The sequence below is a fragment of the Prionailurus viverrinus genome, unplaced genomic scaffold, assembly GCF_022837055.1.
Source record: "Prionailurus viverrinus isolate Anna unplaced genomic scaffold, UM_Priviv_1.0 scaffold_35, whole genome shotgun sequence".
Taxonomy (NCBI): Eukaryota; Metazoa; Chordata; class Mammalia; order Carnivora; family Felidae; genus Prionailurus; species Prionailurus viverrinus.
In genome coordinates, this window is record NW_025927605.1 from 2,597,658 (window position 1) to 2,612,478 (window position 14,821).

The window sequence follows — 14,821 nt, forward strand, 5'->3', positions numbered from 1 at the left end:
TTCATCTAATCGTCATAACAACCTATGAGGAAGATGCTCTCATAGTTCCTATTTCATTGATGAGGATACTCATCAACTTCTCTAATGAGTCTCAGAGAGGTTAAACAGCCAGCCCAGGGGCACATTGCTGCATAGGCGGGGTGCCCAAGCAGTGGACCCTGCCAGGATCTGGGTTTTACCTGCCATGCTTCACAGTTAACTTGAGAGTATCTTCCAATCAAAAACATTTTATTCTTTTATTTAAAAATATTTTAGGGGCGCCTGGGTGGCTTGGTCGGTTAAGCGGCCGACTTCAGCTCAGGTCATGATCTCGCGGTCCGTGAGTTCGAGCCCCGCGTCTGGCTCTGTGCTGACAGCTCAGAGCCTGGAGCCTGTTGCAGATTCTGTGTCTCCCTCTCTCTTTGCCCCTCCCCTGTTCATGCTCTGTCTCTCTCTGTCTCAAAAAAAGAAAAAAAAAACATTAAAAAAATTTTTATTTTTTCTGAAGTAATCTCTACACCCAATGTGGGGCTCAAACCCACAACCCCGAGATCAAGAGTCGCATGCTCCACCAACTGAGCGAGCCAGGAGCCCCATCAAAAACATCTTAACGCAAACTAACCAAGGTCAGAATCATGTTCTGTATTTGAAGATGTGGGTGCTGAGGCTCGGAGAGGGTAAGGAACGTGCCCAGGGCTCCACAGTTTATTCTGTGTCAAAGCCAGGATTCAAACCCAGTGTGTCTCACTTTAGCTCCATTAGCTTTCTAGTTAATGCAATGGCTTCTATGGACTGCTGCAATGGTCAAGGGAGGAAAATATGTCGAGGAGAGAGGAGGGGAAACAGTTGATAGTGCCACATTCTGTAGCAAAGTTAAATAAAATGACAAAAAGAAGACATTAGCTTTGATTAAGAGGAGATTCTTGGTGGCCCTCAAGAGCACAGTCCTATGGAGAAAGAGGGCAGAAGCCACTTTGGTAGCACAAGCGGGGGTGGGGACCTGGGGAACATGATGGGAAAGAGGGATAACTTGAGGGTCGAGATAGGAAGGAAGGAATATCTTCAGAGACAGAAGTGAAGAATAAGTGGAGAAGGTCAGGAGGCAGAGGGGAATTAATAAAACTCAGAGAGGGGAAGAGTGGGACCAAGAGCATTTCCATTTGTTCAGTAAGTCTTTATTGAGCACCTAGTATATGCCCAGCACTGAGGAGGCAAGGGAGCAGCAAACAGGTAAGATCTGTTTTCCTGGAACTGACAGATAAGAGACTGTATACAGGTAAATAAAATGACGAGTATGATAAGAGTTCCACAGGAAATAGCACATAGTGATTAGCACTCTGGGAGCAACTGTAGGTGGGAGTAGTTAGACAAGGCTTCTCTAAGCAAGTGAGACCAGTAGGGTGAGGAGGAACTAGTTGTGCCAAAGCTGGAGAAGGAACAAGAATGGGATGTGCAAAGGCCCTGAGGTGGGAAATGGACTAGCTGGAATTTAGTGGGCAGGAGGCAGGTTGGTGGGATAGGCAGGGCCTTGACAGGAATGAGAAAAAGCAGAACTCCTTTATCCTAAACCCTATGGGAAGCCACTGAAGGGACAGAATGACATGAATGATGTTTTAAGCAGCACAGGGAAAGAGCTTAGCCTTGAAAATATTGAGGAGGGAGGACTGTTCTTCAGACAGGAGGAAAAAGAGATGCTCTTTTCTCTTATTTGAGTGAGGGGGAGTTGGGCAGTCCTGGTGAGCCCTTCTGTTGCCGAGCCCCACGGGGGTCCTATCACATACACACATTGCCCCGTGCCTCCTTTGGTCACTGCAGTGACTCGCCACCCATTTACCACCCCCGAGATTCTTGTCTAAATCTCTTCTTTGCCATGCCTTCTTCTTGATTTAGAGTTCAACTGCTAATTCCTCCAGGGAAGAGGGAGTAAATAAAGTTTCTAGAACTTTACAAAGTCTGATCAGTCTCAGTTCCTGATCTTGCTTATAGTTCCTGAGTCTCTCTGAAGAGATCAATGGAAACTTATCCTCCCTACCCATCGCTGTGTAACAAACCACCCAAAAACTTACTGGCTTAAAACAATGACAACATTTATTTTGCTTATGAATTTGTAATCTGTGTAAGGTTCAGTAAAGATGACTCACCTCTGCTTCACTTGGCCTCTGTTGGGGTGGCTTGAAAGATGGGGGGCTGGAATCATCTGGAGGCTGCTTGCATTCATGGCTGATGCCTGCCGTCGGCTGGGCCTTAGCTAGACTGTTGGCCAGAACACCTTCATGTGGCCTCTACGCGTAGCCTGGGCTTCCTCACAACACTTCCAAGGGCGAGTGTCCCAGGGAAAGAGTCAGGTGAAAGCTATATCGTGTTTTATGGCCAAAACTCAGAAGTCACGCAGCATCATTTCCACTGTGTTCTATTTATTAGAAGTAAGTTACTGAGGGAGTGGAAGCAGACTCTTCCTTTAAATGGGAGAAGGATCAAGGAATTTGCAGACATGTTTATAAACCACCGTATGCTTGAACGAGCTGGGGCTGAGATTCTGCCTTTATTCATTTGTTGGGTGGAGGGTGGGAGTCTCACTTTTCCTCTCCTTTAAACTCTTCCTTGGGGATCCAGGAGGAGGGTTAAGCCTGGGGATATAATCAAGAAAGAGCAGATATTCACGTTCTTGAATCAGACTCACGTAGATTTCAATCCTGTCTCTGCCATTTACCAGCTTGATGTTTTTGGGTAAGTCACTTCACCTTGGGTAAGCCTCATCTTCTTAATCTGTAAAATCACAGTATCCTCCTCATGGGGTCATTATAAGGATTGAGTTAATAGATGGGTTACATAATACATGTTCAGAGCAGTGGCTAGTTCATAGTAAATACTCCATGGCTAGCTATTACTGATATGATTATTCAAAATATGTTTATTAATATTTAATTCATGCTTCGGTGAGTTCTAGCCCAGAACTGGGCTAGATGCTAGCTGCTGGAATTATGAAAATGAGCACGAAGGGGGTTCAAGCTTCTAGGAACCTACAGCTCAGGGGGGATATGTTTGTTTTGTTTTTGTTTTTAAGAAATATCTACACCCAACATGGGGTTTGAACCCATGACCTCGAGATCAAGCGTTGCACACTCACGGACTGAGCCAGCCAGGCACCCCTGGGATATGTTTTAAGCATGTAGGCAGAGTCCAGGCTTTGGAGTCAGCCAGACCTGGTTCTCATTCTGAGTTCGTCCATAGTTTCTAGCTGTGGGACTTTGGACCAGTCTTTCACTTTCTCAGCCATAGTTTTCTCAGTTGAAAATGAGAATTACAAAAGTACCTGCCTCACTGGGGTTCTGGTGAGGATCAAATACAATAATCTACATAATTAGCATAATTCTTGGAACATGGTAATTACTTAATACATGTTAATTATTACTTTTGTGTATCAGGAAGTAGTCTAATGAAGTACAAGGTGAAGAATGCTGTACTAAATGGGGCATACAACCTGTTAAAGGAGTCCAGAAGAAGAGATTAACTTTGCCAGGAAGAATCTCGGAAAGCCCTGAAGAGGTAATGTTGGAACTGCACTTTGAAGAGTTTCCCGGTTGTGAATGAGGAAAGAGGAGGTATTCCAGGAGGAGGGAAGCAGATCTACAAAAGCATGAGGTAACAGAAGGTGTTGACATGTTTGGAGGAAGGAGATAAATTCAGTTTGGGAGTTTAAGGTGTTGTTATGGAGGGAAGGAGGCTGGAAAAGAAAGTTCAGGTCAAAGCATTGGCTTACGTGGGAGAAACTGCCATCTGTAAGCTGGGGGGATTCCGTAGAGGGTGGAGAAAAGCCAGTGGCTGGGCTGGAGAGAGGTTTTATAGGTGGAACAGATAGGCTTAGGGGTAGATTTTATGTGTGCATGTGGGGGAGGGCAGTGAGGGAAACAATGGCCATCTGCTGAGGAGTCAGGGGAAGAGGCCAGGGTTTGAGTGGGTGGAACAAAGCTATGGGATGGGGAGTCCAAACACCTGGCTCCAAACCCACCTGGTATACCTCTGAGTATCTCTGTGACCTTGAGAACATCACACTATTTTGTCCTCAGTTTCCTATTGGTAAATAATATGGCTTCTTCTATTTGCTACACATAATTATTGTGAAAAAGAAGAGAAGTAATGAGTCCGTAGGTGCTTTGTATGCAGTAAATAATGCAACAAATATCAGACCCATCAGTCAACTGCATGGAATAGTACAGCTAAAGCAGAGTTTAGGTGAGATGGAAAGTAGGGGTATCTGTTCTGTGGCGAAATAAACACAGTGATTGATAACACACACAAACATGCACATCAGATAAATTCAGTAATTTCCATACTAGGCTGGGTCTATAGGAGGGCAACGGGTAACTCAATTCCACCATCAGCAACTTTACCACTTGTGCTTGTAGATGTTCTCACCTCTCACTTGGATTATTTAAGGTGGTCCTAAGATCCAAATCGGGAGTCTTTGGCTGGGCTTCAGGTATCTGGGCAGCCATCAGAATTTGTGCGTAAAAGTCATGCTGTGTATTTTGGGGGCTAGAATCCATAGTCTCCAGCAGACTCTCAGAAGGATCTGTAATGCTCCCCCCTTCCCCAAAGGTTAAGAGTCATGGATTTTCTCATCAGAAATTAAGAATAACCATTCTTGGGGTGAAGAACTGGTAGCAGAAGGCAACAGATATTCATTTTTAATTTTTGAATTTCCTGAACTGTATGATTTTTTGAACCATGAACATGTTTCATTAAAACACGAAATGAAAAGTTTCACTGAAAAAAACTTATCGGGGGTTATCTTATCTGGATGGTGCCATAACCATCTTTCATCTTTATACCTTTTTGTATTAAACACAATAAGTACGAATATTAATAGCTGTGATTTAAAAAAATCCTGATAGGGGAGTCTGGGTGGCTCAGTCAATTAAGCATCCTCCTTCAGCTCATGTCATGATCTCACAGCTGGTGAGTTCAAGCCCCGCATCGGGCTCTGTGCTGACAGCTCAGAGCCTGGAGCCTGCTTCAGATTCTGTCTCCTTCTCTCTCTGCCCCTTCCTTGCTCGCGCTCTCTCTCTCAAAAATAAATGAACACTAAAAAAAATTTTTTTTTAAGGAAAAAACCCTGATAGTGACAGCACGTGCGCATGGGCACACACGCGCGCGCGCGCGCGCACACACACACACACACACACACACACACACACACACACACCATTCCATTATGCAAAGTACATCCCCTATTTTGTAAGATAAAATGTCTGTATTTCCTATAAACTACTGGCTTCGATGCAGTAAAACTTGGATTTGAAATAGACGGGACGAAAAAGAAAAAGACAGGCAATTTCAAGTATTTCAGCTCAGACCCATAAAAATAATGTGTATATGTGTCAATCCTCTTATGCACTGTCGTCTGCCTTCTTGTGAACCCGCCAATGTGCGAGCCGTTGGCGTTTGATGCTTGAAGCGGCGGAACGGAGGACAGGGTTAAATCCACTACCCTCTCCCCACGCACTCTAGTAATTACTCTATTTCCACGTCATGTTTCCGGGTGTGTGTGTCCCGACTCACGCAGAAACTGAAGTTCAAAGCAGGCGGGAGTCACCCATGTTCTTTTTGCTGTCCCCAGAAACCCAGTTCAGGCGTTGGGCCCCCTGAGGATCTGGCGATACCTGGGGATTGTCTAACTGGTTGATTCCCACGTGGTAAGTGGCTCGCAACCTCGCCCCCACGTGGAGGCAAGAGCTGGGAAAAGGGAGAGCGGGCAGATGAGAGCCGCATCAGGGGCATTTAAAGTGTCCTGACGTCACGCATTGCCAGGAACTCAGCTGAGTTTTCAGCAGGACATTCCGGTCATTTTCCCTCCCTCCCTCCGGGTTTCTGTGCCCAAGGCCGCGGCTCCCTCTCCGCTGTAGCGGAGGGAGGAGCACTAAGCGCTCGGAACAGCCAGCACTGGGGCGTTCCCAGTCTACTCTTGGCTCCGCCCTTCCCCCAGAGGCTCTCCTCATTGGTTAGCGGGTGGGGCTTCGGGTGTACTGTACTTGCACCAGTGCCTCTGGGTGGCCGGGAAAACTGGCCGTCTCATGAATTATGCAGAAGCGGCGTGTCTGTGCCAGGCTGGGGCTAGGCGGGGATTGGTTGGAGAGGCTGTAATTCAGCGGTTTCCGGAGCTGCGGCGGCGTAGACGGGGAGGGGGAGTTTGGGGTTCCGACGTCGCCGCGGAGCGAGCAAGCCCGAACCGGATCCTTGACGAGCACCCCAGCTCGGCGCTGTCTCTCCACGTCTGCTAGGAGAGGCCCGGCGGCCTGAGTGAGCCTCGCGACCCACATTCCGGCGCAAGCGCAGCCCCGGCCTATCGGGCCTGAGCCCGAGAAACAGGTGAAGGGGGTGAAGGGTGGGGCCGCCCCCCCGACGGCCCCCAGGTCTGGGAATCCCGGAGGGCGCCGGAGGGGCCGGAGCCTCTGCAGTGTTTGGGGGAGTTGTGGATGCGAACTTCAGTGGGGCGGGGGGAAATACGTGGAGATTCGAGGGTCGCTCAGAAGGGACAACTCCCGGGATGACAGGAGCGGGCCTCTGAAAGGACAGGGGGCGCTGGGAGGAAGTTTCGTTCTTTGGAGAAAGGGCTGACGCCGAGGAAGAGAATGGGCTCGAGGGGAGAACAGTGGGGCGAGGGCACTCTAGGGTGGGGGTGGCAGAAGTGAGGGACAGCCCCCCGACTTCCTGCTCCCTGGGGCTCTGGGGACGTTCCGGCCACAGGAGCAACTGTCACGCCTGCAGAGATCACGGGCGGGGGCGGGGGGGCTGTTGGAAAGAGCTTTCTCCCCGCTCCCCTGCGCGCCCGGTGGCTCCCAGCTGAGCCAATTCCTCGGCCTTGCCCTGTTCCCTCTCCTCTGGGAACCAGCTGTACCCCTCTAGAGGTACAAATAGGTGTCTTCCCCCCACGGCCCCGCTGGCTGTGGGTAACATTATTGCATAAGAATCAAGTTTCCTGTAGGGAAATTGACAGTCTTGTACTCTTTTTAAATTCCCTCCCGTCTTTTTTTCTAGGTTAAACCCTGCTTCCCTCCTCCCCTTCTAAAAACAAAGTCCCTATCAAGCCAGTTCTAGAAAGAAATAAACCTCTTTCCTTCTTGACATTGTTCTTTTATAAACACCTGGTAAACTTGGCCAGAAGATAAATAATTGAGCCCTTGCGTTTACTGGATTGTGGTGTTGCTTAATTGCATAGGACAGAATGAACCAATCGAGAGTGGGAGTTTTCTGTCTTAGAGCCAAGATCTTGGGTAAACGCAGAGGGAAACAAAGACAGGCTGGACTTGGCAAAGCCATGTGTGCAAACTTTACCTGTGATTGGGAGGTGTGGTTGGGCTTAAGTTAGCAAAATTCAAACCGTCATCCAAGTTGCTTTTTCCATGTTTAGCGTACATCTCTCTGTGTTATATCAAGTGGGTGTATGGTATTGACACACTTTTTTTTTAATTAAAAATGTGCATAATGTATACCTGCTGGTTTTTATCATGTGTGCATCTGCAGGCTATGTTCTGGGTATGGGTTGTAACTTTTTGGCTTGGCTGTGCTGGTAAACCATTGGTTTGAATAAATCAGAACTATAAATCATCTCAGTCTTTTATATGTGGATTTAGACTGTGTTATGACTTGATTCAGCCAAGTTTCTGTTTTATTTTATATTAAATATGTCTGTGTTCCCTGAGTCAACACATTTATTTCCTTGTTACATGTGCCAGACTGGAATACTAGCAGAATTTTTGCTCAGACATTTGCATAGTGGGATGGGAGAAAGAAGTCTGGAATACAAAAAAAAAAAAAATGTTGTAGATATTGGAGGGTTGATCTTAAAGTCACTATATTTGTTAGCATATCCGGCACAGGGAACCACCAGCAAATTCATGAATCTTCTATTTCTGTATATAGTACTTTTGGGGAGAGTACTTAGAACTATCCACAGCTATGACTTGCCATGCAAGGGGTAGGTTGTTCACCTGACAATCTCATTTTATAGATAAGGAAACTGAGGCTAAAGGAACAAGGTGGGTGCCCAAGGCAGCAGAGTGCCATAGTGGTAGAACTTGTCCTTAAGTATATTTTGTATTATTTTGATTATCTATGTTAAGTATTAGGTCTTTTTTGTTTTATTGCACCCCTATGTTTATTGCAGCACTATTTATAATAGCCAAGATATGGGAAGCAGCCCAAGTGTCCATTGACAGATGAACTGACAAGATGTGTTACAGTTGTACACAATGGAATATTAGTCAACCATAAAAGAGAAAGTATTAGGTCTTAATTTATAGTGATTGTAGGCCCTGCTGGGAAAAGTGTCACTGAAATGCTAACATATATCTGGACAGGGAAATACCACGAATAGGCTATAAGACTCCAAGGGAGATAGCCAACAAACAGGTGGAAAAAGAAGTACAGGTAGGTTTTGTTTAGGTTATTTTTCCGTCTGCTGCATCTGAGTCTGACTTGGGAAGTAACTTTTTAGTTAGCATAATTATCATCAGAATTTAGCTATTTGCTAATGGAAAGAGATCCTTATTTAGGCAAGTTTGTAGGTAAAGGATAGTGGTGACCTACAATGCCGTTTGATCCAGAGTGCCTTGTGGCTTGATCAGTGATCATTTGTGTCTCCAGAAAGTTGCTTTCTCCCCCTTCCCGCCTCTGCTTGACTTTCAGATACGAGATGGGGCAGAGGTAGTGCATTCCAGATGCTGAGTCTATAGCACCTTTTTACCTTATAGTTTCCTCAGAGGTGGAGTACAGATTCACCAGATATTTACTTTTTGGAATGCAAAGTTGCTATGAAGAATCAGAGGCTTTGTTCACAGAACTTGCAGTCCGCTGAGGGGATGTGATAAATGCTTTATCCAGACAGTGCAGCATGTCCTCAAAGAGCTGGTGAGACATTAAGCCTGTACTGTCCAACAAGGTAGCTATTATGTATTTAAAAAAATGTGTGTATATATGTGTGTGTGTGTGTGTGTGTGTGTATACATATATATATGGCACAGCTAGAGAATATTTCCATTATCTTGGAAAGTTCTATTGAACAGTGCTGCACTAAGCACTACAGGTCTTCAGAGGAAGGAAAGATTATGAGGCCTGGAGTGGTCTGGGAAGTCTTCTTGCCAAAGGAGAGATTTGATCTGGGTCCCAAATAATGGTTGGAATTTGATAGGGATAAAGAATTTAGGGTGAAGAGGTATGGTGATACAACACCAACAAAATCCTGATAGATGAGTAAGGTAAGTAGGGGAGGAGTATCTACTCACCAGAGGCCTTGAATGCCAGACCATGGAAGTTGTTTTCGTCCTTTAAAGATTTTTGAGGCCAACTATTGGTGTTTAATTGTGGAGTGCCTACTATGTGTCAAGCACATGCCTGGCATTGGTTAATTTGTACAAAGTATATCAGCACACACAGCTTCTGCCCTGGGGGAGCTGTCGTTGGGCCTGACCTTATAAATTGGGCCAGCTCCCAAAGAGAGGTGTTCTGACTTACCAGATTCATGTTCTTCAGTGCAGAAGTGTCTTTTAGGGTTTTTAATTGGCTGCAAATGACCATTCACATTTTATGTCTTCCATAAGACATAAAACATTCCATATAATGTCCATAAGACATTCCATATTTACTATACAATTTTACTGTAACTTTTAAGTCATTCATAAAAACTGCCAGAAGAACACTTAGGGACATCCCCAGATCTTGAAGAAGTCCTGGTGTCCTGGAGCAGCCTTGGTGAGGTCCAGCAGGATGACATTGCTGGGTTGTTTCAGTCTTTGTTGGTTATGATGAAAAGAACGAATCTCATGGTTACACATCTGTCAGTACGAACCTTGGCTTGCTAGGGCACATTTCAGGATGGTCAGATGGGACTTTAGTGGTCAGCTGTTTGAAGTCTCTAGTTTTCAAAAGGAATAGCATATGGAAGAATGAATTTCTGTTCTGCTCAGTTCTCATTTATCACGTTAGGATTACTGCAGATTTTAGGTGAGATTGGCAAACGGTTCTGTTTTATTTTAATTAATTTATTATCGGCAAGTATTTTATATTGAGAGCCAATTATTGTGCTAGGCGGCATCCAAGGGTAATGAAATACAGTTTCACAGAACTGGAGGTGTTGTGTGGACCAGGGTGTGTGCTGCTTCAGTGTGGACTCAGGGCAGGGGAGATGGCAGGGTAGTGGTTCAAGGCACGTGCTCTGGAGCCAAACAGGTCTGGGATCAGATCCCAGACCTGCTACATCCTAGTCAGAACCTGAGTCTCAGTGGTCTTAGGTGTAAAAGTAGAGAACAATGCCTATCTCCCAGGCCTGTTGAAGATTCGATGAGATAATGTAGGTAAAATGCTTAGCGTAATGCTTGGCACGTTGTAAGAACTCCATAAATCTTTTTTTTTTCCTCTTTTTTTAAAAGTAATCTCTATGCCCAGCATGGTGCTTGAACTCACGACCCTGAGATCAAGAGTTTCCTGTTCTACCAACTGAGCCAGCCAGGTGCCCCAGGAACTCCATAAATCTAAGTCCTTATTAAATGTCCCAGAAGAGAGATTAATTCTCTTCAGGGATGAGAAAAAGGCTCTATCACAGAGGGGCTCTGTCAGGTTGGAATACCTATGAATAGGGTTTTGTAGGATGAATAGGAATTCTCCTGACAAAGTTGAGTAATGAACAGTTGTATTCAAGGCCAGGGAACGAGAATGGGCAGAAGCTTAAAACAGCATAGAGTGTCCAGGGAGCTACAAGTGGAAGTTATTAATTTAGGAGAACAGAACGGAGGGGAAAGGAAGCTGTTACCCCTTCTCTTCTGTTCATTATTGGGTTCATGTTTCATTAAACTAAATTGTTTTGTCCTGCTTACAAAAGAACAGTATGCTATTATAAGCAATTTAAATTTGTAGAAAAATAAACTATGTGTATTTTATATATATCCTGTTAATAGTTTGGTCTGTATTTCTCCCGGTTTTTTCTTTTTCTACTTACCAGTATATCTTGGACATATTTATTGCAAATTTCTTTTTAATCACCTAATGAAAGAACAATAAGGAAGGCAATCTGCCCCCCCCCCCCTCCCAGTACAATAAGTAAAACGCATCATCTGGCTTTTCTGTCTGCTACACTCATCCATAAGAATAAGTGTCTTTTCTAATCACTGAACTTTTACCTGACCTTTGATTTTTCAACTACATTGGACAAGGAACTTCTATTTTGAGCAGTCCTAAGGTAACTAACTGTTCTTATAAGTGTAGAAATGCTTGGGCTGTGTGTTTCAGGGTTTCGTGGTCCAAAGTTGCTATAGGAGGTGAAAGAATGGGCTATGAGGTCAGACTCCTTGGGCTTCAATCCCAAATCCAGCACCTCTTAGACCATGGGTCAGTTGCTTTAACTTCTGTGGGCTTCAGTTTCTCTAGCCATAAAATACAGATACCAGGTTCCATTGTAGAGCAGTTGTGAGGATTAAGTAAGATAATGTATAGAAAGTACTTTGCACAGTGCCTGGCAGATAGCTAAAATGTGAGTGCTAATAATTAATATTATTAAAAACTGCAGTATCTACCTACAAAGTCGGGCAAGTTATGATTCATGGTAGCCATTAATAACCCAAAGGAAAGAAGGAGTAATTAGGAGATTCTAAGCTAATAGGAAAGAAACTAAATGAATAGGGACCAGGGGGATTTACATTGTGGTGGAGGAGATGGAGTCTGTCACGTAAAAGGAATAGGCAAACTGTAAATTTCTGTTTACACGAATGCCCCTGTGATAGGTCTCTTTGAGTCTTCCAAAGCCTATGATTGTGGTCCATTTATTTTAAGTAATACTCAACACATTAAAAATGTATTACCACTTAGGAATTTTAACAGTCCCTTGGAGTTCTTCCTAACACCAAAAGTACAGATAATGTTGAAGGTTTGAGGGGTAGAGGAGTCGGACAAGGAAGGTGGGGCAGCCCATGGTTTGGGGATGTGGCGGAATCCCAAGTGGAATGAATGATCTGTCTGAGGCTGGGAGGTGATTTGTCCCTTCGCGTGCATGTGTGTGTGTGTGTGTGTGTGTGTGTGTGTGTGCACGCGCAAATGTAGTGTATGTGTGTGAGTGCGTATGTTTTCACGGGAGGAGTAGAGCTTTGTTTTCTTGTAACTTTCCTTTGCAAACGCATCTGTATTCAGAATAGCCTTGCGGTTAAGAAGAACCACTCAGCTTCTCCTTGAAACTGGTTTTCTCACACTAGCTCTCCAGTTTGGGATCCGAGAAGTCAGGAAAGAAAGGCCGCCCCGTTGCTTCTGGCCCGAATGTGGGGCAGGAGGAAGCCAGCAGAGCCTGAAAGAGAAAGTAAACTTTCTGGTAAATAAATGGCTTCCCTATTGTGGAGGAGGAGCACAAATTATTAGGGGGATATTTGGGTAGTTTTTGTAGAAGCCGTTTCTGAAAACTGATTTAGATTAGCGAAGGTGAGCTCAATTTAGGAAAACCCTGCCCGGTCTGGTGTTAACCACCTGTTTTCCCGCTTTGTCGATTGATTTTATTAGTTTTCGGTATCCTGACCTCCTGACCACTCATTCTGGTTATGAGAAATGGAGGATTTGAGTCTGAACTTGAGCACCTGCTTAGGTGAAATCTTCCTAAAATGCATGTTTTTTTCACATCTTTTCTAATGTTAATTTTGTTTTTGCTGTTTAGCAAACACTTTTTCTGACCAAACGGAAAGCATCCTTTCCTTTGTTCTCCCTTTTTCTCCCCACCAGTGTAATCCTCAAAACCCCAAAGCCCAGATGTTAGCCGAGTAATTACCTCTCCGGTAAACCAAACAAAGTGCAATATTGCATCAGGTTAGCATTAAAATAGTCGGCCTTTGAATTTTTTTTTCTACTTGTGGTTTAGACACGATAAATATTTAATCTGATTTTGTCTGACAAATCAGTTTTGTATTTGGGCCCCGTTTTATCAATATGTTTAGGGAAAGCGAATTTATTGGAACTTTAACACAAATAAAGCATAGTTAGGGTGGTAACTGTCTTATGGATAGGGGCAGGTGGAATAATTGAAGCATTCTGAAGCCATATCAATATTTATTCTAAATTCTGTGTGTTATTTCCTTTTGTGTTTAAGTGCATAAATAAGGGTGGACTGTAAGTGGTTAGAAGCACGTGGGACACTTTAGGGTCCTAATAACTGTGTTGGAGAATACTGGGTTCATGGAGCCATCTAAAATCCCTGCTTCTCGGTGTACCACTGTGGTGCCACATGTCGATAGTGGGGGAGGATGTACCTGTTGGGGGACAGGAGGTTTATGGGAACTCTTCATTTTCTTTTTTTTTTTTAATTTTTTTTTTCAACGTTTATTTATTTTTGGGACAGAGAGAGACAGAGCATGAACGGGGGAGGGGCAGAGAGAGAGGGAGACACAGAATCGGAAACAAGCTCCAGGCTCTGAGCCATCAGCCCAGAGCCTGACGCGGGGCTCGAACTCCCGGACCGCGAGATCGTGACCTGGCTGAAGTCGGACGCTCAACCGACTGCGCCACCCAGGCGCCCCGGAACTCTTCATTTTCTGCTCAGTTTTGCTTTGAATAAAATTGCTCAAAAAAGTAAAGCTTATTAATTTTTATTTATTTATTTATTTTTTAATTTTTTAATGCTTCTTTATTTTGAGGGAGAGAGAGACAGTGTTGCGAGCAGGGGAGGGGCAGAGAGTGAAGGAGATACAAAATCGGAAGAAGGCTCCAGGCTCCGAGCTGTCAGCACAGAGCCCGATGCCGGGCTCAAACTCGGCAACTGCAAGATCATGACCTGAGCTGAAGTCGAACCCTTAACCGACTGAGCCACCCCAGGTGCCCCAGAGCTTATTAATTAAAAAAAAATCCTATTTCTGCAGAAATATCCCAAGGATCAGAAGTGCCCTCTATACAGCTGTGTGATGCCATAGACTCCTGCCTCAGTTTACCTTAAGATTTACAATGAGAGTACCATTCTTATATACCCAGTGAGAATATCTTCCAAGCAAGGGAGAATGAGGCTGCAGGTGGGGCAGAGAGAAGACCCACACACCATCCAGTCCGTGGATTTAACCACTTCCCCTTTCCCTAGGAAAGATGAATGCTAGTCTTAACCACAGATTTGCAGCAAGAATATATCAGTCTTGTTTTTCGGTGCCCAGACTGCAGGTTTCTTTATGGTAAAAGCAATATTTTAGGGAAAAAAAGTTTAATCAGTATGAAAAGGTTTGTAGTTAGTGGAATTTTCTTTTCACCGTATCCTCTGAAATCTCTTTCCCAGGGACAGCTAGTTACCCACATCTAATTTTTCCACAGTAGCACATTATACACATAACTCTGTTTCTTACTTTTTGTCACTTTATCAAACACTGCATGTGAATGTGTTTATGTCTGCCTCATGTTTTTAAGACCTGCATAGTAGTATTCAGGCTGTGGATGTCATAATTTATTTAGTTTTTTTTTTTTTTTTTTATTTTTAAGGACAGTCTGCCCCTCAACATGGGACTCAAACTTAGGACACCAAGATCAAAAGTCACATGCTTTACAGGCTGAGCCAGCCAGGTGCTCCCCCCCCTCCTTTTTAAAATATTTTTTTATTTTAATAATTTGTTTAATCTAATGATAGTCATAGATTGCAAAATATAAAGACAGAAAACCATATTGTGGGGGCACCTGGGTGGCTCAGTTGGTTAAGCATCTGACTTCGGCTGTGGTCACGATCTCATGGTTCCTGAGTTCGACTCCCACATTGGGCTATCTGCTCTCAGCACAGAGCCCATTTCAGATCCTGTCTCCCTCTCTCTCTGCCCCTCATCTGTTTACACACACACACTCTCTC

General features: G+C 44.4%; 1 protein-coding gene across 5 annotated transcripts in view; it reads left to right on the top strand.

Moving 5' to 3' along the window:
* The first annotated feature begins 6,104 nt into the window (after nt 1–6,104).
* STAT3 (signal transducer and activator of transcription 3) overlaps nt 6,105–14,821 on the top strand; it is a 68,161-nt gene continuing 59,444 nt past the window's right edge. For 2 of the 5 annotated variants that reach the window (XM_047845512.1, XM_047845513.1), the window contains exon 1: nt 6,105–6,348. The gene's annotated coding sequence lies outside the window, so the exon portion shown is untranslated. The remainder of the gene's footprint in view (nt 6,349–14,821) is intronic. The other 3 variants (XM_047845511.1, XM_047845510.1, XM_047845509.1) reach the window with 3 other exon arrangements.